Consider the following 27,667-nt stretch of genomic DNA (forward strand, 5'->3'; position numbering starts at 1 on the left):
AATAAGATGCAAGTCCATTATGAGGTGGATGTGATATGATGGGATTATGAAGTGGATCAGACGGGACCAAAGGGGAGGAACCAATTGTGCATGTAGGGGGTTCATGAACATCTTGCACCAACATGTTAGAATCATGAGGGGGATCAAGATCAATGGCAAGCTCTTCATGAGATGGAATGGGAGGAATCATGGGATCATCAAAAGAAATGAAATCTTGGAGTGTATATGGAGGATTAAGACTTGGAAATGGAGGAAAAAAGGAATCATGTGGAGAATCTAAAGGGATAATAGATTCTTGTGGTGGACATGAAGCTAAAAGGATACTTTGACCTTGACAAGGAGGAAGATCATTAGGTTCCTCTTTAAAGGTAGTTTGTTCTTGACTTTCAATGGGATCGTTAGGAATGACAGAAGGGATAACTTGATCTTGCTTAAGTAGTGGAATGTCAATGGGATTTAAAAGGACATTATGTTCATGATGTGGAAGGGGATCATTTGGGATAGGATGGACTAGGACATCTTGATCTTGCTCAGGGAATGGAGTGTCAATAAGACTTTGGATAGGATGGACAAGAATAGGGGAATCATCATGAATGTATGGGAAGATGGGATCCTGGTCAACAATTGGATGGAATGGTAAGGTTTTAGGATCTTGATCTTCATGCTTTGAATCATCCTCTTGACATAGGGTTGGACTCTGAATATGCATGTGGAATTCTGAAAAGGAATCAATTTTTTGACATAAGGGAGATGGACTTTGAATGGGACTCTCTAAAAGAGAAGCATCTGGTGGCATTAAATCTTGTGTTTCCAAATAGTACAAGGACTTGTATAAAGGCATATATTAGCATGTATTTATGTTACATACAACCCTTGGGAGGATGCATTATTTGATGTATCATTTGGAGGCAATAGTGGAAATTTCTCTTGTGAAGCTTTAGGAGATGAATATGGAGGTTCTTGTGAAGTTTCAAAAGGTGTACGGATAGATGCCACTGGAGAGTCAATTTTCTTATGGGGCGATGAGACATTGCTAGACATAGGCGTATGACTTTGATATTTCTCAGAAAAATCACTTGAGACTTTCTTTAAGAGCTTTGTAATAGAGTCACCTTTCTTTAGAGGCATTTGAATCCTTGTGAGGTTTTGACATGGTTAGGTTTGGATTTTAGACTTGTTTGAAGGTGATTTGGTTTTGGTTTGATGTTACGTTTTGATTTTGAATTGGATTTTAGTTTGAATTGGTCTGACATGTTTGAAATTTGGCTTGGTGTATGTTACAACTTTTGTCTATACCCCATAGTTGGTTGAATGAATTTTTGATAATGTGTGTTTTGTTGAGAATATTGTTGAAATTGCACGGTCGATTGTATTGGTTGGACATGTTGAACCATTGGTTGAGTTGGTTGGAAATGTTGAACTATTGGTTGTTGTTGTGGGATATGTTGAATCATTGGTTTTTGTTGTTGGATATGGTGTTTATTCGATATTTAATTGAACAAAGTTTGATCAAATGAAGTTTGATTTGGGACTTGATTGAAATTTATGTTTGTTGTTTGAAATTATTTCATCATCTCTATTTGAGAGATGAGAGCTGGTATGTTCGATCGTTTAATGAGATATTTTACATCCATTGGCTCAATGTTTGGATTTGGACCTAGAAATGTTTGAAGCATTTTCATCATTTGGGATCTAGACTCCACATACTTTTTCACTTTTTGTTCAAAGATCTCCATTTCTTGAGCTAGTTTATCTTCTAGTTGTCATATTTGGACACTTGTTTCATCACAAAAAGTTTGATCAACATTTCCTTGTTGTTGAGTTGGATAGAATTGTTATTTCCTTGGATTAAAATTTTATTGCATTGTTTTATTTATTGGACCAATCATCGGTTGATATGTAAAACTTTGTTGCATCATAAGATCTTGGAATCTTGTTTCAATGGACATGACACTATGCAATGTTTTTGGGATTTTTTATTTTTTGAAATGATAATGATATGCAACTAAGTGCAATGAAAATGCAACTTATGTTTTTGTTGTTTTTTAATTTTTGGAATGACAAGGGTATGCAGCTAAGTGCAACCTAGATGATTGATAATGCAACTTATGTTTTTGGTCTTTTTCAAGATTCTTGGAATGATAAGGGTATGCAACTAAATGCTACCTAGATGATTGACAATGCAACTTATGTTTTTTGTCTTTTGAACTTTGAAATTACAATGATATGCAACTAAATGCAACCTTAGCAAATGATAATGAAAACTAGGGTGAAAGTGCAACCTATGTTTTTTGTTGTTTTTGAAGATTTGGACAAACATTAAAATGCAACCCTAAAGATGTGACCCTTGAGAAATTGAAATGAAGTCAATACCTTAAAAGGACAAAAGGACAAAAGGACCAAATGATAATAAGACAAATGACAATGTCACACCTATATGCTTGGATACTAAGCTAGGTTTGACAAAATGATATTGACAAGAAGACAAATTTTGGACAAGGTCAAGACTCCCTAACAACAACGTAGGGTTTAACCTAAAGATTTTAATTTTGAAGTTTGACAAAACCCAATTTCTAGACTATTACACAAAAGGACAATGATTGTGACAAGGACCTAAGGCTATGACATGATCTCATGATATGATATGCTATGATATGACAAAATGATATGAACCAAGGATATGAATGCAAATGTTTGACAATGTCAACCTAAGAAAAGACCTAGGGTTTGAAGTATGAAATGATAAAACCAATATGATATGGATATGTGAGGGCCAATGACTTTGGAAATGCAAAGTGAAACCTAAGCCAAGACCTAATTTTGGGATGATGATAATGCAATGAAGACTTAGGAAAATGATTTTAAACCTAAGTGCAAAATGAGGACACTACAAATGAAATGGACTAAAATGAAGAGTAATGATTATGTCTTAAGACCTAAGTTTGGACTATGCAGATTCTAAACCTAAGTGACATGTATTTTGAGACAACGATTTCCAATATTTTGACAAGTCATGTTTGAATGTTGGATGAATACTTGGACAAGATTTTGGACGTTTATTTGAATCTTGTTTTGAATTTGGTTTGGAGAATGTTTGGAATTGTTTGAAAATGAATTTTTGTGACACTTGTGTTTTTAATTCAACTTTTGGCAAACATAGAAGACAAAATGTTTGTTGGACATTGACCCAAAACAATCATTCACCTTCATAATATTTTCTAAGGCTAGCAAGGACAATATCTGTTGAATCCTCTTACCATAAAATACCACATTCAGCTGGATAGTTAGAAGCTTGGTAGCATCGGCTCCCCTCCACGACACTCACTTCTACGGGCATACCAAGCTTTGAATTCAAGGGGCATCACTTCCCAAGAATTTACTATCTCTAATTGAGGTGTACAAGAGAGGTTTCTTTTTCATGCACGTATCACAATGCCTAAGTCAACAAATAGAGGGATTTTGGTCTCTAAACACAAGAGGTTTTAGTTAGGGCATCCGTTCGAGTGGGCATAGATCCGATGAATTAGATTGTCACTATGCCATTCCAGCACCTGATGCTTACAACTTTTGTTGCAAACACAATTATTAGAGTGGTTTGGAAGAGCATGGCCTTAGCCCGTCACCACTTTGGATCGTTCCCTCTCACCAATGCCTACACGAAGTGTCAGGAAAATTGGAAGGCAGGCCCACTTCTAAGGGTAAAAACACACAAGCAAAATGAAAAAAAACATAGCATACATGGTATTCATTAACCCTTAAAAAAATTGAAGTGTGCAACTATTCTAAAAATCACAAGCACTCAGTTTTGATAAGATTCTTTGACCGCGTCCTGCACCAAATGCATTTGTAATTTGCACTTTATACTTTGACTTGCGTTTGCCACAAATCTATCAACAATGTTAGAGATTCAAGAACTATAAATTACCATCAAAATTAATCCACCAACATTGTGATTATTTGACCTCTTAGATTAATCTATGTGAAACTTGTCAAATTTAACACCCTAGATTAATCTAGATGAAATTTGCATGAATGCAAGATTAATCTACCAACCTAAATTAATCTAGATGAAGGTTGCACGAATGCAAGATTAATTTACCATCCTAGATTAGTCTAAATTAAAGTTGCATGTATGCAAGATTAATTTACCATCCTAAATTAGTCTATGTCAAAGTTGCATGAATGCAAGATTAATTCACCAACCTAGATTAATCTATGTGAAAGTTGCATGAATGCATGACTAACTCACCATCCTAGATTAATCTATGTGAAAGTTGCATGAATGTTCTTGAAATTTTTATCATTTTAGAACAACAGAATTAAAAACACAATAAATTTCTCAATTATTATCCAAATTACAAACCCTAAAATAATCTGGAAAGGTAAAAATGAGATCTAATAAACCCAAAAATAGTTTAATTTAATTATATACTTTTAGAAAGAAAAAAAATTGCAATTTCTCCATGAAAAATCTGCAACTTCACAAAACATTCAAAAAAAAAAAAAGATCCAAGCATATCCATGTTGGGTTCACCAAAAAATGTAACTAGGAATTATGAAAATCATCAAAGCAATACCAATTAGCTAACCACAAAAGCTAAATTGCAATGAAATGGATCCTAATGCATTCAACAGAGGAATTGAAGATAAGACATAAACAAGAAATGCAAACCAACTATAATATCCTTCAATTGACCTCCATTGTTTTTCTTTATCTTTCAATTATGTTGTGAATATCACCTACAAAGCACAATTGCAAGTGAAAGAAAGATTTGCAAGCGAAATTGAATGCGTAAGGATACTCGAAATATGGTTTTTTAAAAATGAGCAATGAGAGCTCAATTTATAGAAAATTTGATAAATAAAATATCCTCTTATAAGATAATTAATAAATAAGATTTATTAATTATCTCCTCACAAAAAAAGTAGATTTTTGAAGATGCATACCTCATTTTGGAATTAAAAATTAAGATTAATGAGATTGCCAAAAAGATTGATTTTTGAAAATCAAGGAAAGATATTAGTTTCCAAATTTGAAAATTGGGAAAATTTTTATGAGAAGATTTAATGTTTAAAAATTATTAAATATCTCCATATAAGAGGATAAAACAAAAAAATAAAAAAATAAAGAAAAGCATGAAATAAAGATGAATTAATAAATAAAATTTATTAATTATCTTTATTTTGGAGGAAGATAAATATGATAAATTAATAAAAATGATTTATTAATTTATTGCTCATATTTAAGAACTAGTTAATTAGATAAAATGAATTTATTTAATTAATGGACAAAGGAGACAAATAAATAAATTATTTAATTTATTTTTTTAGGACTTAGAAGAATTTTTTAAATTTTTTTTCAATAAAAGTGGAGAGCCACTAATTTTCTTAATTCTAAATTTTTACAAACCTGGTTCAAATAGTACTAGTAGGAAAGAACCAGGCAAAGAAAACCTTTGGTCTTTCTCATAAAAAAACCCCATTGGAAAGATAACATGTACAATTACATCAAAAAGGAGATATGAGACCTCCAAACTAGTCCAACCCATCCCAAAAAGGCTTATAAGCCAACACCGATAACAAAATGATAACCCAACCCATCCAAATCCTTTGTGCCAATTACAAAATCGCATCTCAAAGAGCTCAAGAGAAGGCAAAGCAAGCAAGCATCGATAATGAAGAAACCAATTGCTTGGACCCTCATTTGGAGGAGGCGAAATCATCTCAAACTGAGAACCAATCAAAACTTGATAATATAGAACAACCACCTATAGAGGTTCCACCATGCTTGGGATAGACATAACTACATTCATAGAGTCAAGAAGAAAGTGTAAACCTGGAAAAAAATTTGCAGTCGCAACCAAGGTAACCGGTGAAACATGATCCAAGAAGGCTACAAGAGCAAACATCATATCATCATAGATATCAGAAACCAAACCATCCCTCAATAGTGAAAGTAATTCACAATGCCAGCCATTAGATAATAGTTGATGCTGAGATAAAAAGCCACCATCAGGAAAATGACCAAATTCAAAATGATAAGAAGATAGAGCATTATGCAAATCAAAAGCAGAATAAAAAGAGAGATGTGTAAGTATGCATCCAATAATATCTGAACCAAAGAAGCATCCATGAGAATATCCATACAAACAGTAACAAAACGAGAAGCCACTTCAGAAAGGAAAACATTAGCATTCTCCACCACCCACCTCCTACCCACCACCTCATGAATAAAAAAAGAAAACTCCGAAGAATGTAATTTAAACAACCTGCCAAGCTTCTCATCATCGAAGCCATGATTATCCTAAAAGTCACAATTCTTAATAGGCAACAAAATTATGTAACTAGAAGCATAAACATCCATCATGAAAACCCAAAAAAAACTAGAAGAGATAAACAATTCAAAAAGCATAGAGTCGACGAGCATATATAAAGAATTGTTAGTAAAATGGGGTTTAATTAATTAATTAAACCTAAGAGGCACTATGGACATGATATGTTAAAAAATAGGAGACACGAATGTTGACCAATTTTTTACTGTCTACAGATTGGATGAAGAAGTTGAATACAACATACTAAATTCTCTACAATCAATGAAAGTAAAACCATGAATAAGATGATAAGTATTGAAATATTTTGATAAACAAAGTAGTCTCTGGGAAAATAATAGGCTTCTAAGTCATATTCCTCTTGCACACAAATTTTATCATACATAAAAGAAACCTTAGGAGAGGGACAAGTATAATTCATTAGAGCCTTATTGCTAAGGATGCTCTAGCAACATTGCCAAAATCACGAATAGAAAGAGATTCAGGTTGAATAAGAAAAGGATCCACATTAATCTTATGGAATAAATCAATGATACAAACACTAATGCCAGATCCATTGTCCACTAAGGTTTATATAGCATTACCATTGATAATAACAACAATTATAAGAGGATCATGTTAGACTTGTGTGAATATTGTCATTGTAGTCATTGATGCCAGACCTGGTTATCCAATTAGGACCGGATGGTGTATGCTATTGAAGCAAATTTGGTATTGTAGTTTTGGTATTACTAGTCGAGCATCAATATGATATGAAGTAGTAAGGCATAGTTGATCTACTAGAGTTATTTCCAGAATATCCTCATCTCTAAAATATTGAGTTGTGCTTATTTTGGTTTGTATCTTGTTCTGACATCAATTGTGTGAATTTCGGTATTAGTTGTATCTGATTGTATCTATCATAAGTCATGCTCTCTCATTTGTGATATCTCTATCTTGGTGTTAGGAGTTGGAGTTTTGTGCTTATGGGTTTGTGTCTATGGGTCTGGTAGACCCCTGTTTTGTTCTAGTAATTAAGGCATATAAATTGGTAAATGAAATAAGTGAAGAAAGAATGTAGAAGATCAAGTGGAGGTCGACTTTTTTTATCATGTTCTTTCTTGGTTAAGGCTTTATTGGATAATGTGTTGATCCGACTAACATACTATTGTGTAAATCATTTGTGCTTGGCCAACATATTATCTCAGTGTATGATCTTTCTAGTATATGTATGTATGTATGTATGTATGCATGTATGTATGTATGTATGCATGCATGCATGCATGTATGTATGTATGTATGTATGCATGTATGTATGTATGTATGCATGCATGCATGCATGTATGTATGTATGTATGTATGTATGTATGTATGTATGTATGCATTTAGCAGATGTAAGGTGTGGTATGGTGGATGTGAGTGCAACATGTGTATGATTTAGCAGAGTCAAAGAAGCGTGAGTTGTGGACAGTGAAGTAGTTGTAGTAAGAGATGCAGAGAAGGAATACATATAGAAGAGTCAAAGTGCAGACAATGGTGTAGTAATCCTTTACCAAATCCGCTACAAGTGATTGGTTGGCAGAGTAGTGTAGTAATCCCTTACCAAATTTGTTACAGGTGATTATGGACAATGGAACAATGATCCTTTATTGGATCTGTTGTGATTTTTGTGATTTATTATCTGATCTTTATCTAAAACTGTCCTCGTGCATTAGGAGATGCAATTTTTCCTTAGTTCCATTAATTTATATTGTAGTGAGCATTCTAGTAGTGAGCCACTTTTATAATCTGGCTATGAGTCATCCGACAGTGAGCCACCCCATTTTGTAAACACCATATAACTAGCTATATTATATTGAGAGCTAACACTCTCTTTGGTTTTTTCCATTTGGGTTTTCCACATATAAAATCTGGTGTTCCATTTGTGGTTGTGTTATTTGTTTGTTCTGCATTTTCTATTTCATTTTGATGAGCTTAAGTGATGAAATTGTGGGAAAGTTCTAATTATTATGGGAATATTGATTCACCCCTTCTCTCAGTATTCTAGTCCATTCAACCAGTTCAATAATTGGTATCAGAGCTTTGGTCCCTTGATTAAAATCTTAACTGCTTAAGGGAGATCCTTGTTGGTTGAATCATGAATGGAGTATATCAGTTGGACAAATAATTACAAGAAGCTCTTGAAGATTTAGAAAGTGTTGAATTTGAGAATGAGGAATTGAAAGAGAATGTGAAGGTGGCAAATGAATGTGTGCAGAAGCTAAGAGAACAAATCTAGAAGTTCAAGTTGAGACATAAGAAAGTTAACAATTAGTTGAAGCAGGTGAATGAAACCATTAAAGATCTAATGTAGAAGATTAAGGAGAAGAAAAAGATAGAGGAAACCCTAAAATAATTAATCAAGCTGAAGACCCAAGAATGTGAGAAGCTAAAACAATAAGTGAAGAAGTTGAAGGAAAAAAATAAAGTTGTTGATAGATAGAAAACTTTTGGAAGATTTGATCAACATTTAGACAATATTAGACTTGGATTTCAGACTGGTGAATGTTCAAAGCGGAATGACAAAGACAAAATCAAAGAGTTTAAGGTAGAAGTAGAGAAGAAATCAGAAGATGAAAGCAATACCCAGAATCATAGTACTAATGCAAGAAGACTACCAGTTCAACAACCAAATGCACAAAGGTACCCATCATTTAATGGCTATTGTTTTCAATGCAATAAATTTTCTCATATGGTTGCAATCTGTAGAAGCATTCAATGTTACAATTGCAAAAGGTATGGTCATAAAGAAAATTACTATAGAAATCATGCTATTAGTCAGAATCTTAATCCAATTGGAACAAATAAGGTGAATAATAACTTTCATGGATACTTTCATACATGCAATGGTTATGGTCACAAAGCTAATCAGTGTAGATCTAGAACATATTTAATAAATTCAGTTTAAAATAACATCAGTTGTTATAAGTGCAAGAAATATAGACATTATGCTAATCAGTAGAGAAATGAATATATGGAGAATTCTAGTGAGAAGAATGTAATGAAGGCTAATGGATCAAAGAAAAATAAAGTGTCAGTTTGGAGAAAGAAGGAGGTAAACAATGAAAGAAAGCTTGGTGTACCGGAATCCAGCACCTGCACCTCTTCCTCCAGTAATTAAGCTCATTGCTTCGGCTCAGGGGGAGTTTTTTGAAGAAAGTATTTTGATCCCCCCTTCTAAGTTTGTTCATGTCGTTGATCTGACATGACTGTGTCAGAGAGGCTATCTGGTAATTCAATATATTTTTCTTACATCATTGACGAGATAATTTTTGGCAGAAAACCTCTAAAAGAGATTTTTGGCAAGATAAGTATCGATGTTTGAGATAATTTTCCTTTATTGTGATAGTAGTGCTTGAAGAGATTGTGTGCAGTTGAAGAGAAAAGAATAGAGAAGCAAAGAAAATAGTCATGGAACCCAAGATGATAGTTGGAGAATCAAGCAGTAGAGATTTTTATAATATAGAGAAGGTATTGTTGGCAACAACAATGAATGAAAACTAAGAGGGGGAGTGAATCAATTTTCACCAGATAAGACAATTCTTAAGCACAACTTCAAATCTGATCAAATGCAGCAAGTACAAAGATAAGAACAATAACAACAACACACATAACACCAATATTTTGGTGTGGAAAACCCGATTAAGGAAAAACCACGGTGGGAACCTACCCACAATAAGATGATACTCTACAGTAGTATGTGTAAATATTATAATGGGGAATGCACGTGCATTTAGGCACACTTCTCAGAGCTCACTGCTCAAAATATGATAACTCGGAAGCCTACAACCCTCAGGGAAGGTTCACTACCTTACAATAATATTCGGACACAATCCAGTTAAGATGAACTAAAAGAATAGCATCTCCCAATTCCTGATGACAATTCTAATTAAGCACATTTGTCTACCCTACAACACACTCTACTCAATACTTCACACCAAAAGATGAATTCACTTGTTCACACATAAAACACTCTCTAATAATGCAAACACAACACCTTGATACCAAATTACATGAATATGACACCCATTTATACAAATCATCAACCTTGACTACAAGATCGGTTCAACCCTCAAGACCTAATAACAAAATTACATCACATGATACATAGATGAGCCACCAGACTAATACAATGCCAAGAAAACATTGCATGGATCAAAATAAAATACTCGAACATGCAACACCACCAAAAATCTAGCCAAGATCATCTGCAACACGCTACACCATCGAAAATGACACATAACATGAAGAACATCACTGGACCCATAAGATCCTCAATAACACACACATAGATCAATGTAGACTAGTAAAAAAAATAGGACGCAATTAGGAAACACCAACAAGCATGTTAGAACCATTTGTAATAGATACATCAACACCACTTAATCAAATCTCCATCAATCAGCACATTGATACTCAAGAACACTCAAACAACAACAACTGGGACTAGAAAGATAACTTGCAGAGCACCAAATCATGAACCGTCTGAATTGAAGATACACATGAACATCCCAAATCATCTCCCAAATCTGCAACTCAAGATATAATCATTCTGGAGCACAATGGATCAAATACTAGAATATTACAACACTAAACACTGAAAAACCAATCCTCATACCAGAATCCATAACTCAACCAAGTCATCACATAGCATCATGGAAATAGAATTGAATCAAGTATCTCTATTTGATTCAACATATCAAATAGATAAACCAACTAGATCAACTCTCTACAATCACTAGAACATCGAAACATAATAATATGTTGACGTCAATGACAACAACATATCCTAGTAGCAGCAATATCCAACAATCTCCCCCTTTGGTATTGATGGAAACATATGAATGTGAAAAACAATCAATGCAAAGAAAAAAATCAACACTAGCAATCTCCCCTTGAGATCATGCACACAAAGCTTCTGAAATAAGGTTGTTTTTCACATGCTTCTCTCCCCCTTTGATAACAATGTTAAAGACACATATAAAACATTATTCTCTCCCTCTTTACTAGATAATCTCTTCCCCTTGAAACAAACTCACAAATCCACACATTGACTACTCTAACTAAGTAGCAATACTCACTCATCAATCTGGATAAGAAGATAAGACTATGAAGTCCATCAGATTGATGCATATTAATGCATCTAGTTCTCATAAGGAGGGGAAGAAACCCATATCTTATTTCTCAAATATAAAAATGTATCTGTAGGAAAAGGCTTAGTAAAGATACCTACAATCTGATCCTTTGTAGATACATACTCTAATTTGACTTCTTCCTTGACTTTCTCCCTCAAGAAATGATACTTAATTGATATATGCTTTGTTTTAGAATGCAATACCAGATTCTTGGAAATATTAATAACACTTGAATTATCACAATATATAATAGTAGCTCATCATAAACAATTCTAATGTCCTTCAACATCTACTTCATCCAAACTACCTAAGTACAGTTGCTAGCAGCATCAATGTATTCAACTTCTACAGTAAATAGAGAAATAACATCTTGCTTCTTACTTGCCCAAGAAACCAACTTATTTCCCAAAAATAATGCTCCACTGGTAGTCCTTTTTTGGTCATCAACATCACCTTCCCAGTCAACATCAATATAAGCACATAACATGAAATTGTCATTCTTCGGATACCACAAACCATAGTCAATTATCCCCTTCAAGTATCTAAAAATCCTCTTCTAGCAGTAACATGACTTTCTTTAGGATCAACTTGAAATCTAGCACAAAGACAAACAACATGCATAATATCTGGTCTAGTCTGAGTCAAGTATAGCAACCCACCAACCATAGATCTATACAAGGTTTGATTAACTTTCAAAGATTCATCATGCTTAAATAACTTGCATCCAGTAACCATAGGAGTTCCAATAGGTTTGGAGTCATCTAACCCAAACTTCTTCAACAATTCCTTTACATACTTAGATTAAGAAATGAAAATTCCTTTATCTATCTCTGTAATTTGCAATCCTAAGAAGAATTTCATCTCATCTATCATAGACATCTCAAACTATTTTTGCATGTCATCTCTTTCAAAAATAATATCATCGACAAAAACTTCAACAATCAAAATGTTATCATTATCAACCTTAAATTATAAATTACTATCAGCAGTACCTTTACAGAATCCCAACTTCATCAAATACATGTCCAATCTAGCATACCAAGCTCTAGGGGCTTGTTTAAGTCTATACAGTGCTTTCTTCAATCTACACACCATGTCTCCTTTATCTGATAATAAAAACTCATCCAGTTGCTCAATGTATACTTCCTCTTCCAAATCACCATTCAAAAAGGGCGACTTCACATCCATCTGATATACCTTGAAATTCTAATAAGTAGCATATTCAAGAAGTAATCTAACAGCTTCAATTATAGCTACCAGAGAAAAAGTCTCCTCATAATCGATTCCTTCCATCTATGAATATCCATTACATATCGATCTCGCTTTGTTTCTAACCACTTCATTGGCTTCATTCAATTTATTTTAGAACACCCATTTTGTACCAATCACATTCTTGTCTTTAGGTCTCAGAACAAGTTCCGACGTGTTGTTCTTTTTAATCTGATTCAACTCTTCTTCCATAGATTTCATCCAATTATCATCCTTGCAAGCTTCCACAACATCTTTAGGTTCAATCTTGGAAATCAAACACATCTCTTCATCAACAATCCTTCTCCTAGTCATCATACCTTTATTTTTATCATCAATAATCTGATTTTCTAAATGATTGATTCTTACATACCTCAGAGTCTTCTGATTACTTTGATTCTTAGGTTCTTGAACTTGTTCACCGACAGTAGCAATATCTGGATTAACTGTCTCTACCAGATCATTCTACTTTAGGATCTTAGTGTGAACTTGCTTTGAAATAACATCTTGATCATCAAACTCATATTTGCATGATCTGATCTACTTTCCTTGACATTCATCAACCTTCACATTTGCACTTTCCACCATCTTTCTCAACCTCTTCTTGTAACACTGTTAGGCCTTGCTCTTAGTAGACTAACCCAAGAAGATACCTTCATCACATCTTGCATCAAACTTTCTTATATCCTCATCTCTTTTGATATAATATTTGCTTCCAAAAACTCTAAAACATCTAATTGTAAGAACATGACCAAACCATAACTCATAAGGAGTCTTATCATAATCACCTTTTATATGCACTCGGTTGAATGCATATATAGTAGTGCTAATATATTCTTTCCAAAAGGTCTTCGAAACATCTCCTTCAATCAACATAGTCCTCGTAGCGTCCAAAATAGATATGTTCTTTCTTTCAACAACTTCATTCTGCTGAGGGGTTCTAGGAGTAAATAACTATCTTCTAATTCCATGCTTTTCACAAAATGAATCAAACTCACTCGATGGGAATTATCCTCCTATGTTAGATCTTATACATTTTAGCTTCAATCCTATCTCAATCTCCACTTTTGCTTTGAATATCTTTAATTTCTCTAATGCTTCTAATTTCTCCCTTAGAAAGGTAACCCACATCATTCTAGAATAGTCATCAATCAACAACATGAAATACCTATCACCCTGCATGCTTCTCACTCTTGTAGGACCACACAAATCAGTATGCACAAGATCTAATAATCCATTAGATGTATAGAACTTACCTTTGAATGAAATTCTTGTTTGCTTTCCCAATTGACATTCTTTACATTCTGGATTAGAAGGTTTCATAATCTTAGGCAAATCTCTAACAACTTGAGTAGAACATATCTGAATCATGCAATCAAAGTTAACATGACACATTCTTCTATACCAGTTTTCATCTATCTGAACAATCAAACAACTTTTGTCACCAGCATTCAAATGAAAGATATTACCTTTAGTCTTAGTACCTGATGCAATCTCTATATCGGAGGCATTCAAAATCTTGCATATAATATTCATGAATTGCAAATCATATCCCTTGTCAACCATCTATCCAACACTTAAAAGATTATGCTTCAAACCTTCAACATATAAGACATCATCAATATTATGCTCACCATCAAGAGAAATAACACCTCTACCACATATTACTCATGCTTTATCATCTCCAAATCTTACTATACCACCATCATACTTCTCCATATTCACAAATTTTATTTTATCACTTGTCATATGATGTGAACAACTGTTGTCAATTACCCATTAATCTTCCTCTTAAATCTTAGTAGCCAAGTCTTTCTCCTCAACAATGCAACTTGTAGAATCCACTGGTACCGGATTATCTTCCTTGATAGCAATGAATACAAATTTATCTCCTGAATTCCCCTTCTAAGACTCTCCATTTGTCACACCTTCATCAACAATAGAATAGCACTTCTTCTAATATCTGAACTTCCAGTTAGACTTATAGGGCTTATCATTCTTATCATGCCTCTCATATCTATCATGCTTATCATACCTTGACATTCTTTCAGGACACATAGAAGCAAAATGTTTTATCTTATTACAAGAGAAACATTTCAAAGGCAACTTTCCATCATACTTACCGGCTCCCTTAGGAAATCTCCAAAAAATAAGTGCTCAAGCTCATCCAACTCTCTTTCCTGTTCTTCCATCTCTCTCATTTCTCTTTCATATCTAGAAACCCTAGATGAACTTTCTCCTGGATCATACTTCTACTTCTTAGATACAGAGGCTTTCAATGCAGTCTCAGATTTACCATGTGTAATACCCTAAGAATGGTCATCCAAAACCATGGGCCCCTAATCTCGACTAATGTGCTTAAATTCAATAAAATTCATCAAGGTACTGAATCAAATAATCAATTTAAAACAATCATGAGGGACTGATTAATTAATTCCTAAGGTATAAAAATGCAACATGGCAATTGCAATTAATTAAATTCTCATTTAATTAATTGATCAAATCCAATATTCAAATAGAAAATCTTTTTAAAATCAAATATCTTATTTATTTAATTAAATATCTTTTGCATATTTAATAAATAAATAAAATTTTCCATAAATCTTCAAAAAAAGTAAACAAATCAAGAAAGAGGAATTAATTTGAAAAAAAAATTGGAAATTATGAGCACAAAAATTCAAAAAAGGAAACAAATCGACTAAACTCAAGAAAAATGGAAAGATTCTAAGTTGCTAATTTGAACTCAATCTTATCTCTCCAAAATGGAATTAAATTGTCCAATCAATTCATTTCACCTGGATTGTGCTTCCTTCGAATCAATCTTGACATTTGGTCTCCCTCTTGATTTTCCTATAAATTCAGGCTCTCATTCCTCAATCAACATCCGAAAATTTTACATCGTTATTATGCTAATATTGTGTTGCAAGTTATCAAGGAAATTTTGGAGAAGCTTTGCATAGTTAATTCATCAATCAACTTAGTTTTCATTTAGCTTTCATTTAATCTTAGAACCATTTAGATTTCTAGCTCATTATCTTAGATTCATTTCTCTTATCTAGATTCAATTTCTTGCATATAATCTAGCTTAGCTTCATTTAGAGCTTTGATCATTTAGCTTGATAATCTCATTTCTCTTAATCAATTAATCTTACATTTGCCTAGTTGGATGCATTTAAAAATCCTCCATTTGAGTGTAGTCTAGTCACTGGATAGCTTAGCAATCTAAGAGCAATCCGCACTCACACTTTCTAGGAGGCAATAAGTCGACTTGCAATGGATTTCATTTTGTTGTTTTTGATTAACTAACCCATGCAAATAATGGTTTATTGAAGTGTTTGTGTCCTTGCAAGTTCTCCAAATTTCACACACACACCACGTGATTCTTCAAATTCACTCATCTCAAAGGTAGAAAGTTTACCAACCAGCATGTCTCTTGTCATAGTGATCATAGTCTGGATCTCATCAATTGAAGCCACTTTATATTTGTAAGCAGGAAGCAAAGATCTCAACACTTTATTAGCAATCTCATCTTCTTCAAGAGTTCCACCAGCACATGATGTTCATGACAAGTTCAATCACTTTACCCATAAATGATGTTATGTTCTCATCTTCTCCCATCTTCAGCATCCCATACTTTTCTTTCAAACTTTGACATGTTTATCTCCTTCATAAAAGGTCTCTAACTTTTCCCAGATCTCATGTGTAATCTACAGTCCCATCACATTATTCATCTCTAAATCGCTCAGGACACTCAGTATGTTTCTTTATCTCTTATGTTATGTTCAACATCCTTGATCTCATCTGCAGTAGTTGGACCATTTGGAGGAATATTGTAGGTATTCTTTTTAATCTTCCAATATTCATCTCCAAGACACTTCAAATGACACTCCATCTGATCCTTCCATATAGTGTAATTGCTTCCATGAAATATTGAACTCTCTTTCTTGAAAACATAGGTTGCCATCCCAGATCTCGTCAAGCTGTCAAGCTTCTTCCAGAGGATCTAGCTCTAATACCAATTATCGGAAACAACAATGAAGGAACCATCCACAATAGCTTCACCAACACCACTTAATCAAATCTCCATCAATCAACATGTTGATACTCAAGAACACTCAAACAACAACAACTGGAACTAGAAAGATAACTTGTGGAGAATCAAATCACGAACCATCTGAATTGAAGATACACATGAACATCCCAAACAATCTCCCAAATCCACAACTCAAGATATAATCATTCTGAAGCACAACAAATCAAATACCAGAATACTACAACACTAAACACTGAAAAACCAATCCTCATATAGGAATCCATAACTCAACCAAGTCACCACATAGCATCATGGAAACAACATTGAATCAAGTATCTCTAGCTGGTTCAGTATATCAAACAAATAAACCAACCAAATCAACTCTCTGCAATCATCGAAATACCGAAACATAAGAATATGTTGACATCAATGACAATAACATATCCTAGCAGCAACAATATCCAACATGTATGTCTAGATGAATTTAACCATGAAAAGATTAGAAAGGTGGAAAAGAGCTTAAGGGAAGCAAATTTGTTGAAGATTAAGGAATTTGAACTTAAAGGATTGAATCTATGGACTGAGTTTCCCTGGTTTGATGATGAGGAGATGATTAGAATAATTATAAGTCCTGTGCAAAATGATTGCATCGTGTTGGATAAACCCTACCCAATCACAAAGAAGATTATTTCAGCCATTATTAGTTTATGCAATAGTGGATCTATACTTGTTAAGAATTCTAGAAATAATAAGGAAGTTGAAACCCTAACTAGTGTGACGAGTGATCAGAGAGCGTTGTTGATCAACAAAATTATCAATCCTTTTGTGATATATGTGATGTATGGTATTTCTTACAAGATTTATTTCAAAAATAGGGAAGTTTCTACTTCGATTATTATTGTATACATGACACATATGCTTGTTATGGAAGATAAGAGTGTTCAATTTGTGTAAATTATTAAAGAATATTTTGCTAGAGAACATCAAGGTGACAAAAGAGAAAGGTTGCCCCTTCTAGTTTGGATCATTGCTTGTTTGTTTGGCTATGTATTGTCTTGGATCCATTCTTGGTAAGGAGAATGTAATATGGGAATCTAGAGTCCCCATTGCTAGGCAATATAGGAAAGTTGTGGCTTACTTCTATTGAGGCAAAAAAAATTGAGAATGTTCTGATAAATCATTTTATTTGGAGTAATATCAAGATTGAAAATGTTAGTGATGTGCTTTCGGAATCTCTATCTGAGATAGTTAAAGAGAAATTGATTGAGCAACATGTTAATCTAGAAGATTTTGATGAGGAAGGAGGTGATATGCAGAGTATGCTAAAGAAGTGTAATGATGCATAGAGGGATTTATCTGTATGCATAAATAAAATGAGATATTGTATCGACAATGCTAGCATAGTTTACAAGTATTGTCTTTCATGGTCGGTTGTTGCAGTGAAGCATAAAACTAAGATTGATGGTGTTGAAGAAGAACTATGTTCCTTGGGTAATTTATTTGATTTTCTAAGTGACAAGGTGGGAGAGATAAGGAAAAAGGTAAATTATCTTCAAGATGAATTGTTATTGTTGCAAAGGCAAAGAGAAGATAATGTGAGCATATTCTAGAAGGTGAAGGAGATTGTTGAAGCAAAATTGGAACATTTCTTAGCATTTCTTAATAGTGCGGTTGAGTATGAGCAAAATCCATCTACTCTGGACAACTTTTCTCATGTTTTTTATTTATTGGTGGAGTGCGGTAGTTTATCTATTAGTATTAAATTGGCTATGCATTCTTGGGAGGTTATTCTTCCATAATTGAAGGAAAAGTACAAGTAAATATTTTAGAAGAAGGGCAATTCAGGAAAAAAAATTATTGCTTACATTTTTTACTTTTTTTTTATGGCACCCTTTGTCATTATTGTCAAAGGGAGAGAGGAATAGAGATGGAGAGATAAGTATTGTATTGGAGATATTAGTCATAAGAGTAAGGGAGAGTTGGATTTTTTATGCATTATTCTTTTCTTGAGTTTTGCCATCAATGACAAAGGGGGAGATTGTTATACTTGTGTGAATATTGTCATTGTTGTCATTGATGTCAAATCTGGTTATCAAGTTAGGACCGGATGGTTTATACTGTTGAATTAGTTTTGGTATTGTTGGTCGAGCATCAATATGATATGAAGCAGTAAGACATAGTTGATCTACTGGAGTTATTTCTGGAAGATCCTCATCTCCAAAATCTTGAGTTGTGCTTATTTTGGTTTTTATCCTAGTTCGGTATCAGCTGTGTGAGTTTTGATATAAGTTATATCAATTATATATGATTGTATCTATCATAATTCATGTTTTGGCATTTGTGGTATTTTTATCTTGGAGTTAGGTGTTGTAGTTTTGTGCTTATGGCTCTGGTAGACCCCTGTTATGTTTCAGTAATTAAGGCATATGCATCGGTAAATGAAATAAGTGAAGGAAGAATTTAGAAGATCAAGTGGAGGTCAACTTTGTTATCATGTTCTTTCTTGGTTAAGGATTTATTCGATAACGTGTTGATATGAGCAACATATTATTGTGTAAATTATTTGTGTTTGGTCGACATATTATCATAGTATATGAGCTTTCTGGAATATATATATGCATTTAGCAGATGTAAGGTGTATTATCATGGATGTGAGTGAAGCATGTGTATGATTTAGCAAAGTCAAAGAAGTGTGAGTTGTGGATAGTGAAGCAGTTGCAGTAAGAGAAGCAGAGAAGGAATACATATAGAATAGTCAGAGTGCAAGTAATGTTGCAGTAATCCTTTACCGGATTTGCTGCAAGTGATTTGTTTGGCAGAGCAGTTTAGTAATCCCTTATTGGATTTGTTGCAATTAATTATGTATAGTGGAATAATGATCCCTTGCTGTATCTGTTGTGATTTTTGTCAGTTGTTATCTGATCTTAATCTATAACTGACCTCATGCATCAGGAGATGCATTTTTTGTTTAGTTCAATTTCATTATATTACAGTGGGCATTCTAGTAGTGAGTCACTTTTGTAATCTGGTAGTGAGCCATCCAAGAGTGAGCCACCCCATTTTTTAAACACCATGTAACTATTTATATTATCTTGAGAGCTAACACTCTCTATAATTTTTCCCATTTGGGTTTTCCACATGTAAAATTCAGTTTTCCATTTGTGGTTGTGTTATTTGTTTATTTTGCATTTGCTATTTCATGGTGATGAGGTTAAGTGATGAAAATGATATATCAATAAAAGGTTTAGAAATTGTGGGGAAGTTTTATTTATTGTGGGAATACTGATTCACCCCCCCTCTCAGTATTCCAATCCATTCAACTAATTCAACAAATCATATTGATTTTGAACTTCCTTTGAAGGTAACTCATCTTGTGAAAATACAATTTGAACTTTAGGTGATTTCATAGGATCAATCAAAGAAGCCATATTATTAGGTGTCAATATAGGTGGTACATCTAAGTTCTTTAAAGCATCTTGTAACATTCCATGATGTGTGGATGAAGTTTGGATTAAATCCCAAAGGGATAGCTTGGTAGGAGTAGCTTTAAGTTGTTCAATAAGATCATACTCTTTACCAAGATGTTGTGATATACAAGGTGTTGGTGGAAGTATTAGTTAAGAAGTAGGAAGAGAAGAGGGATAAACAATGGAGGATAAGGTTGCCTATTGTTCCTCGTATTATATGTGTGAGCAACCAAATTGTAACTCTCTTGGGTGATTTGTTTGGCATATTCATAAGGAATCTTAGTGCGATAACCCCCTTGCATAGTAATAATTGGTTTGTTAGGAGTGAAAAAGGCATCATTATTATGACCACCTTGAGCCACAAAAAGAGGTTTATTAAGAGGTTGAGAATTTTGAGAAGTAGTAGCACCTTGAACCATAAAAAGAGGCTTATTAGGAGTTTCATTACCATTCACATGTATCATATTGATCAAAGAGGGTTTGGGAACATGTGAGGAAGGTCTAGTAGAGATGGAATCATTAAGTGATTCCTAAAGAGGATTATCAACCTTAAACATTTCTTCATGAATAGGATTTTCTTTGGATCGAATTAAAAGTACATCCTTATAGATGGGATTGTTATGGATAGTGAACCCTTGTAACCTAAGATCATTATCTTGTTCCAAAGTATACTTACAAGGGAGGTACATTTGAAGAGAAGGATCAACATCATTCATCTAATGGGGTTTATTAAAAGAAGTGTTGATAGTCTCTTCTTGTACCAGAACATTATCATAGATATGATCAATTTTGGGAGAGGGACTAGCACTAGTCATTAACGTTTCATCCCTAGAGGGAACATTATTGAAAGAAGGTATAATGTTACTAGGATAGGTAGCCATCATATCATCTTCTATCACCAAAGGATCCACCTGGGGGAGGTATGCTCTATAAGAAGGATCAACATCACTCTTCAAAGCTTATCCTTGAGAGGGAGATATTTAAAAGAAATATTAACAATCTCTTCTTGAACTAGGGTGTCCTCATGAGTAGAGCCAATTTGGGGAGAGGGTTAATCAATGTACATCAAAACTTATTCTCTAGGAGAATTACCATGTATGAAAGGTAAGGTAACAATAAGGAAGTTGTTTATGAGGTCATCCTCTTCCTCTACGATATCCTTATGGGAGAGGAGCATTTCAGGAGAAATATTAACATCATTCATTAAAACTTTATCCTTAAAAGAGAGAGCTTTAAAAGAAGTTTTTGTTGGTGCCCAAAACCATAGATTGGAAAACCCAAAGACTTGCCAACTCCTTAGGAAATCCAATCAGCCTTGGCCAACGAATAGGGATGGTCGAAGACCAAATCCCTCTGCACTTTAGGCTCCACAAGACGTAGGTGGGTGTACCCTTCTCTCTCAAGCACAAAAGAGTTATTTAAATGTGGATTTAAGCCTCTAAGCAAGTTTACACAACTGGCAAATTAGTGTTCTATAACTATGCTATATCATGTGCTTTAGCTGAATACTTTGGAAACTTAAAATTGAATATGAATAAAAGTGTATCTTAAAGATATTGTATATTGAAAATGAAATGCTTTCAAGACTTGAATGAAATCTGCAAGGATTAGTTCAAATAGGATATGGAAGAATGTTTCTTTGTAAGGAAATTATGCATACAAATCAAAATCTCACAAATAAATGACAGACTAGTGCCTCTATCCAGGAATATGCATGATACTTTGTGGACAAATAATTTGATTAAACTCTTGAGATAGTTTTCAGGCAACTTGTAACACAAGACTATCAATACAAAGGTTTCATTAAGTGCTATAAGAACATGAAGAAGAAAATCTTATATTCAATTATAACAACTTGTCGTGGCACACTGTATTAAACCCTTTATCAGATTTATCAAGAGGACAAAATGAAATTCATCAACACAAAAGTATACATGAATTCTGGAATTGAAACAGTGAATCTTGTATATTAATTTTTGGAGAGTGAATGCATACAATAGATACACTTACAGATACTCCATTACACAGTGATTTCTCAAAATGATACTTCCATTCCTACAGACTTCTCCAATACAGACATCCCATAGCCCCTACTGGTAGCATCATAGATTGTGAATTGTCTCCCTTTTTTTTTAATTGAAAAAGACTCCCTATAAATACCTGATCCAAAAAACATATGTGAAAGGACACACCCTTTCGCATACAGGAGGGAGTTACAGACAGTTGTTTTTCCAAAGGACACACCCTTTGGTTTATAGAGATAATTATATTTGAGTCCCTAAAATACACACTAAATAAAGCTTTAATAATATATCCTTTATCCTCCACTTTGATAATACTTCCTGTAAATATTCAATATCTCCTGCACATAAAATAAACCAATCAAATCCCTTATTAATTAAAGATTAAATATATTCCACTTTAGATTAGGCAATAACCATTTTACCCTATGTAAAATACTTATTTACAATAATTCACTTAAATCAAAGTATTAAACACTTGTAAATATTTATTCCAATAATATAGTAAGTAAAAGAAAATACTTCCCTTCAGATAATGTTACAATACTTTCTCACGTTTTGGTAATCTTTAATTTGGGTGGGAAATATTATATCATATGAAATAACCTTTGCAAAAAGTAATCAAGCATTAAATGACTCACCCTAATGAATATGTTCAAATTATTTACCTAGGGTGAAAATAATATTAAGAGAATATAAAATGACATAGTAATATATCAAACCCTATTTAGGTCATCCAATACCACATATATTTTCCCTTTTGATAAAAAATATTACAATTATAATTTCTTAAAAGGCAAAAAGAAAATACTACTTGCATAAGTATATCAAGATGCTATAAAGATGCTAATAGTTTTTATTAAATAACATAAGGTAAAAGATTTTGTATAGTAAGTAAAAGAAAATACTTCCCTTCAATAATGTTACAATACTTTCTCACATTTTGGTAATCTTTAATTTGGGTGGGAAATATTATATCATATGAAATAACCTTTGCAAAAAGTAATCAAGCATTAAATGACTCACCCTAATGAATATGTTCAAATTATTTACCTAGGGTGAAAATAATATTAAGAGAATATAAAATGACATAGTAATATATCAAACCCTATTTAGGTCATCCAATACCACATATATTTTCCCTTTTGATAAAAAATATTACAATTATAATTTCTTAAAAGGCAAAAAGAAAATACTACTTGCATAAGTATATCAAGATGCTATAAAGATGCTAATAGTTTTTATTAAATAACATAAGGTAAAAGATTTTGTATAGTAAGTAAAAGAAAATACTTCCCTTCAGATAATGTTACAATACTTTCTCACGTTTTGGTAATCTTTAATTTGGGTGGGAAATATTATATCATATGAAATAACCTTTGCAAAAAGTAATCAAGTATTAAATGACTCACCCTAATGAATATGTTCAAATTATTTACCTAGGGTGAAAATAATATTAAGAGAATATAAAATGACATAGTAATATATCAAACCCTATTTAGGTCATCCAATACCACATATATTTTCCCTTTTGATAAAAAATATTACAACTATAATTTCTTAAAAGGCAAAAAGAAAATACTACGCATAAGTATATCAAGATGCTATAAATATCAAAATGCCTTTCGCAAGTAATAATAAGAAATATTATATCACAAAAAAGTGTCAAAATGTAATCTTGGATGAAGAATACTCCCTTTTAATGTTTGCCCAAGAATTTTAGCTTTCTACACATAAAACAACATTGTAATAAATATTTATCCTTTAATTAATCTCTTAATAAATAAAATTCACCTTAAAGTATTTAATTTAGTGATTAAGGGCAAAAATAATTTACAAGAGAGTAAAAAAAGGTAATAACAATATCAAAATTCAATTTTCTTCATTAGTACATTTCACACCTTTTAACATATTTTTCAAAATAAGATCCATTTATATGAAATAACATTTTACCCTAATATATATTTTACCAATGTTTTGGGGTAAAAATAATTTATTTAAATCACATATTTGAAAATGTATTTCCACATTTCAAGATTACTTTAATAAATTAAAATCTTGTGGAAATATTTGCAAATTATTATCCATAGTAATTTACCCTAATAAACATTTTCAAGTAATACAATAGAGCAATTGGTAAAAGGGGAGGGTAGGTATGGGTAGTTAGGAAGGTTGGGTTGAGAGGTTGAGTGTTCAACTCCCTCTCCTTGCCCTTTTGTAAAAATATATTTTATTTTTAAATCATTTATATGCAAAATATAATCACATTGCAAAAAATATTCTTGGGTAAGATATACTCCCTGTAGAATAATTTTTTGATTGTCCAACCTAAGCAATCTGGTTATCAATTACCAAGTTTTTGCCTGTAATTTTAGGTTCCACCGGTGTTAATAATCTTTTCTCTCACCAAAGTGTCTTCATGCATAGAAGGATCCTTAAGAGAGGGTAAAACATATATATGAATGAAAGGATTAACTTAGTTGTCATCATATGCATAAAAGGGGACATCTCAAAAAAAACTTGAAATTGAACTAGAAAAAGAAGATATCAACTCCATATGCAATTATGATCTAATGTAATAATGCATATAAATTGAATCGCACACAATACATAAAATAGAAATATTTTTATATTTTTCTTATTTTAAAATGAAATGAACATGCAAAACAGAAAATGCAATGTAAGAAGGTTGGGTTCACCAAAATGTGATGGATTCAAATGGAATTGAGTAGTTTTAGGACCTAACTCCACTTTCATTTATGCATTGGAATACGAAAGCACCTAAAGGAGTAATCCTCTTTGACTAAATCTTGTGAAAGAGAGTCAAGGGATAATTCTAGGGTTTCTATTCCTTTGCTTCTATCAAAGAGAAAGTGCAAAATATGGGAGGATATGAAATTATGTAAAGAAGATGAATACAAGTGACTAAAATAGTAAAATAGTAGACTGATAATAAATATAATTGAGATAAGAAGTACAGACATGAGAATAAAATTATGATGTGCACATGTGAACAAAATCTGAGAAGTTGCAAGCTGGCGGGCTGAATTTTGAGATTGCTTGAGAAATTACTATGAAATTTGGAGTAGTTAAGGAGGACAGGGGCATGGAGTACCCTGGTCTTGAGGACAAAATCTTTGAGAACCCTAGCCCTAGAGGACCAGGGCATGGGGCACTCTAGTCCCTGAGATCCAGCTCTAAATTCTAGTGCTGGGTCTATGTTCGTCTCCTGAGATCTTCTAAAAATTGATCACTTTGACTAAAACCTGTAACTACACCTACAAACTGGAAAATGGTGTGTTTGTGGCTATATAGGGTTTTTCCTTAGACAAAACCCTTTCTTTGGTGATTTCCACCTCCAGAAATATCCAATGTTGTATTGAAAATCTGGGTGTGCCCTAGAATCTCATATGTTTGTAAGATCCCTATAAGATAAATACAAACTAGAGTTCTACCCTTTGTTTTGAGCAAAACCCTAAAATGAGTGTAATGTAAATGCTTCAAATTACTAGTGCAATATGGATCTAAAGTAATAATGCAAATCTCAAAATCAATATTATGTAGATTTAAAACTAAAATAAAGATATGAAAATAACATGAAATCATAAGATAAGTCCTCCAAGTGTTGATACAATCTAACATGGGTGGAGAGGAGCGGCGAGCGGGAAATTCAAATTTCAAATCTGGGGATGGCAGAATTCATGGGGACGGCAGTCTTTCTGCGGTTGGAGCTAGTAATCATGCTAGTCCCCAGGCTTCTCAGGGTACTGAGGGGGACAAGGCGACAATCAAATCGATGGAAGATAAAGATTCTAAAACTGGGGACCCACATGATAGAGGTAAAGAAAAGAAATGGTCTTCTCTTTTTGGAGTCAGGCCTCTGGTGAAATCTGGTCTTCTGGTGATAGGGGTTTTTCTATTTCTGTTCCGGATAAGTTGGTTGATTTCATTGTGTCTGGCTTAGCTATGACCTTGGTTGGAAGGTTTGCTGGTTTTAAACCTAACATTGATGTTGTAAGGAACTTTATAAGGAGGAAATGGGTTCTTAAAGGTCAAGTGGATGTGGCGGCTTTACCTAGGGGTTTTTTTTCCTTTGCTTTTAATAATGAAGAAAATATGAATAAAGTGCTCTGTGAAGGGCCATGGATGTTCGACAAGTCAACCTTGGCTTTACAAAAATGGGATCCTAACCTCCTGTTGGATGAGTCCTTTTTTGTGTCGGCGTCTGTGTGGATGCGTCTCCCTAGCCTTCCATTGGAGTTTTGGAATGAGGAGGTCTTTAAAGGGATCGCAGGATCATTTGGTGAACTTATTTCGATTGACCCGATGACAACAGCTAAACCAAGGTTGGTTTTTTCTCATATTTGTGTTAACGTTAATCAAATGATGGATATGCCTCAATCTATTGAGATTCTATCTAAACTGGGGAAATGGACCCAAGTGATTCAATATGAATCTCTCTTGTTTGTTTGTTTTCATTGTAAAAAGTCAGGGCATTGGGTGAAATCTTGTCCGCTTAAGAAGTGTAAGATTGGTAAAAGTGATAGCAACTTGAAGCAGAAATGGAAAATGAAAGGGCAGAATGATGATCCACCTTTAGAGGTTGTCCCTGAGAAGGAAGTGACCGAGATGGAAAATGAGGAAAAGAAGGGTGTGAATAGTAGCAACGAAAAATTTGTTTGTGCCTATTCTAACAGTCAAAAAGAAAGTAACAAGGAGGAAGAGCATGGGAAAGAAGAAAAGGCTCAAAATTTTGAATAGGAGGATCAGAAGGTTGGTCCTATCATCCAAGGCAAAGATGATGAGAGTTCCTATGATGATGCTTATGCTTCATCTAATAATAAAGAAAATGATGAAGACTTTAATGAAGTGCAGGACTGTAATATTTCAGATACTAGGTCTTTGTTGTTATTAACCAATGGAAGTCCTAAGTAGACTCGAATATGATCCTGAATTCCCAATGTAAAACTCCTCCTAAAAGTTTGGAAATGGTGGTTCTTGAGGGAAATCTTAGGATTTTCGGTATTAAAGAAGGCAAGTTAAATAATGGAGGACCCAATGTGGGTATTTCAACTAGAAGCAAGAATAAGAAAGGGGCAGATGTTGGAAGTCACAACAAAAACCAGGGGAGACCTTCTCTAAAGAATCAAAGGGAACATGAAAGTTGGAAGAACCGTGCTGATGGAACATAGAGCTCCATTGAGTCAACCTTATCCCCGGTTAAAGTATGAAGATAATCTCATGAAATATTAGAGGGTTGAATGCCCCCCATAAGCAGGATGTGCTATGTAATATTGTTAGAGATCATAAACCGAATGTAGTTCTTATTCAGGAAACTAAGATGTGTAAGGATAAAGTGGAAAGGATTAGAATATTCAAAAGTAATGGGGTAATTAGAACAAGTTCGGAGGGTGCC

This window comes from Cryptomeria japonica, chromosome 7 (genome assembly GCF_030272615.1).
Source record: "Cryptomeria japonica chromosome 7, Sugi_1.0, whole genome shotgun sequence".
In the NCBI taxonomy this organism is placed as follows: domain Eukaryota; kingdom Viridiplantae; phylum Streptophyta; class Pinopsida; order Cupressales; family Cupressaceae; genus Cryptomeria; species Cryptomeria japonica.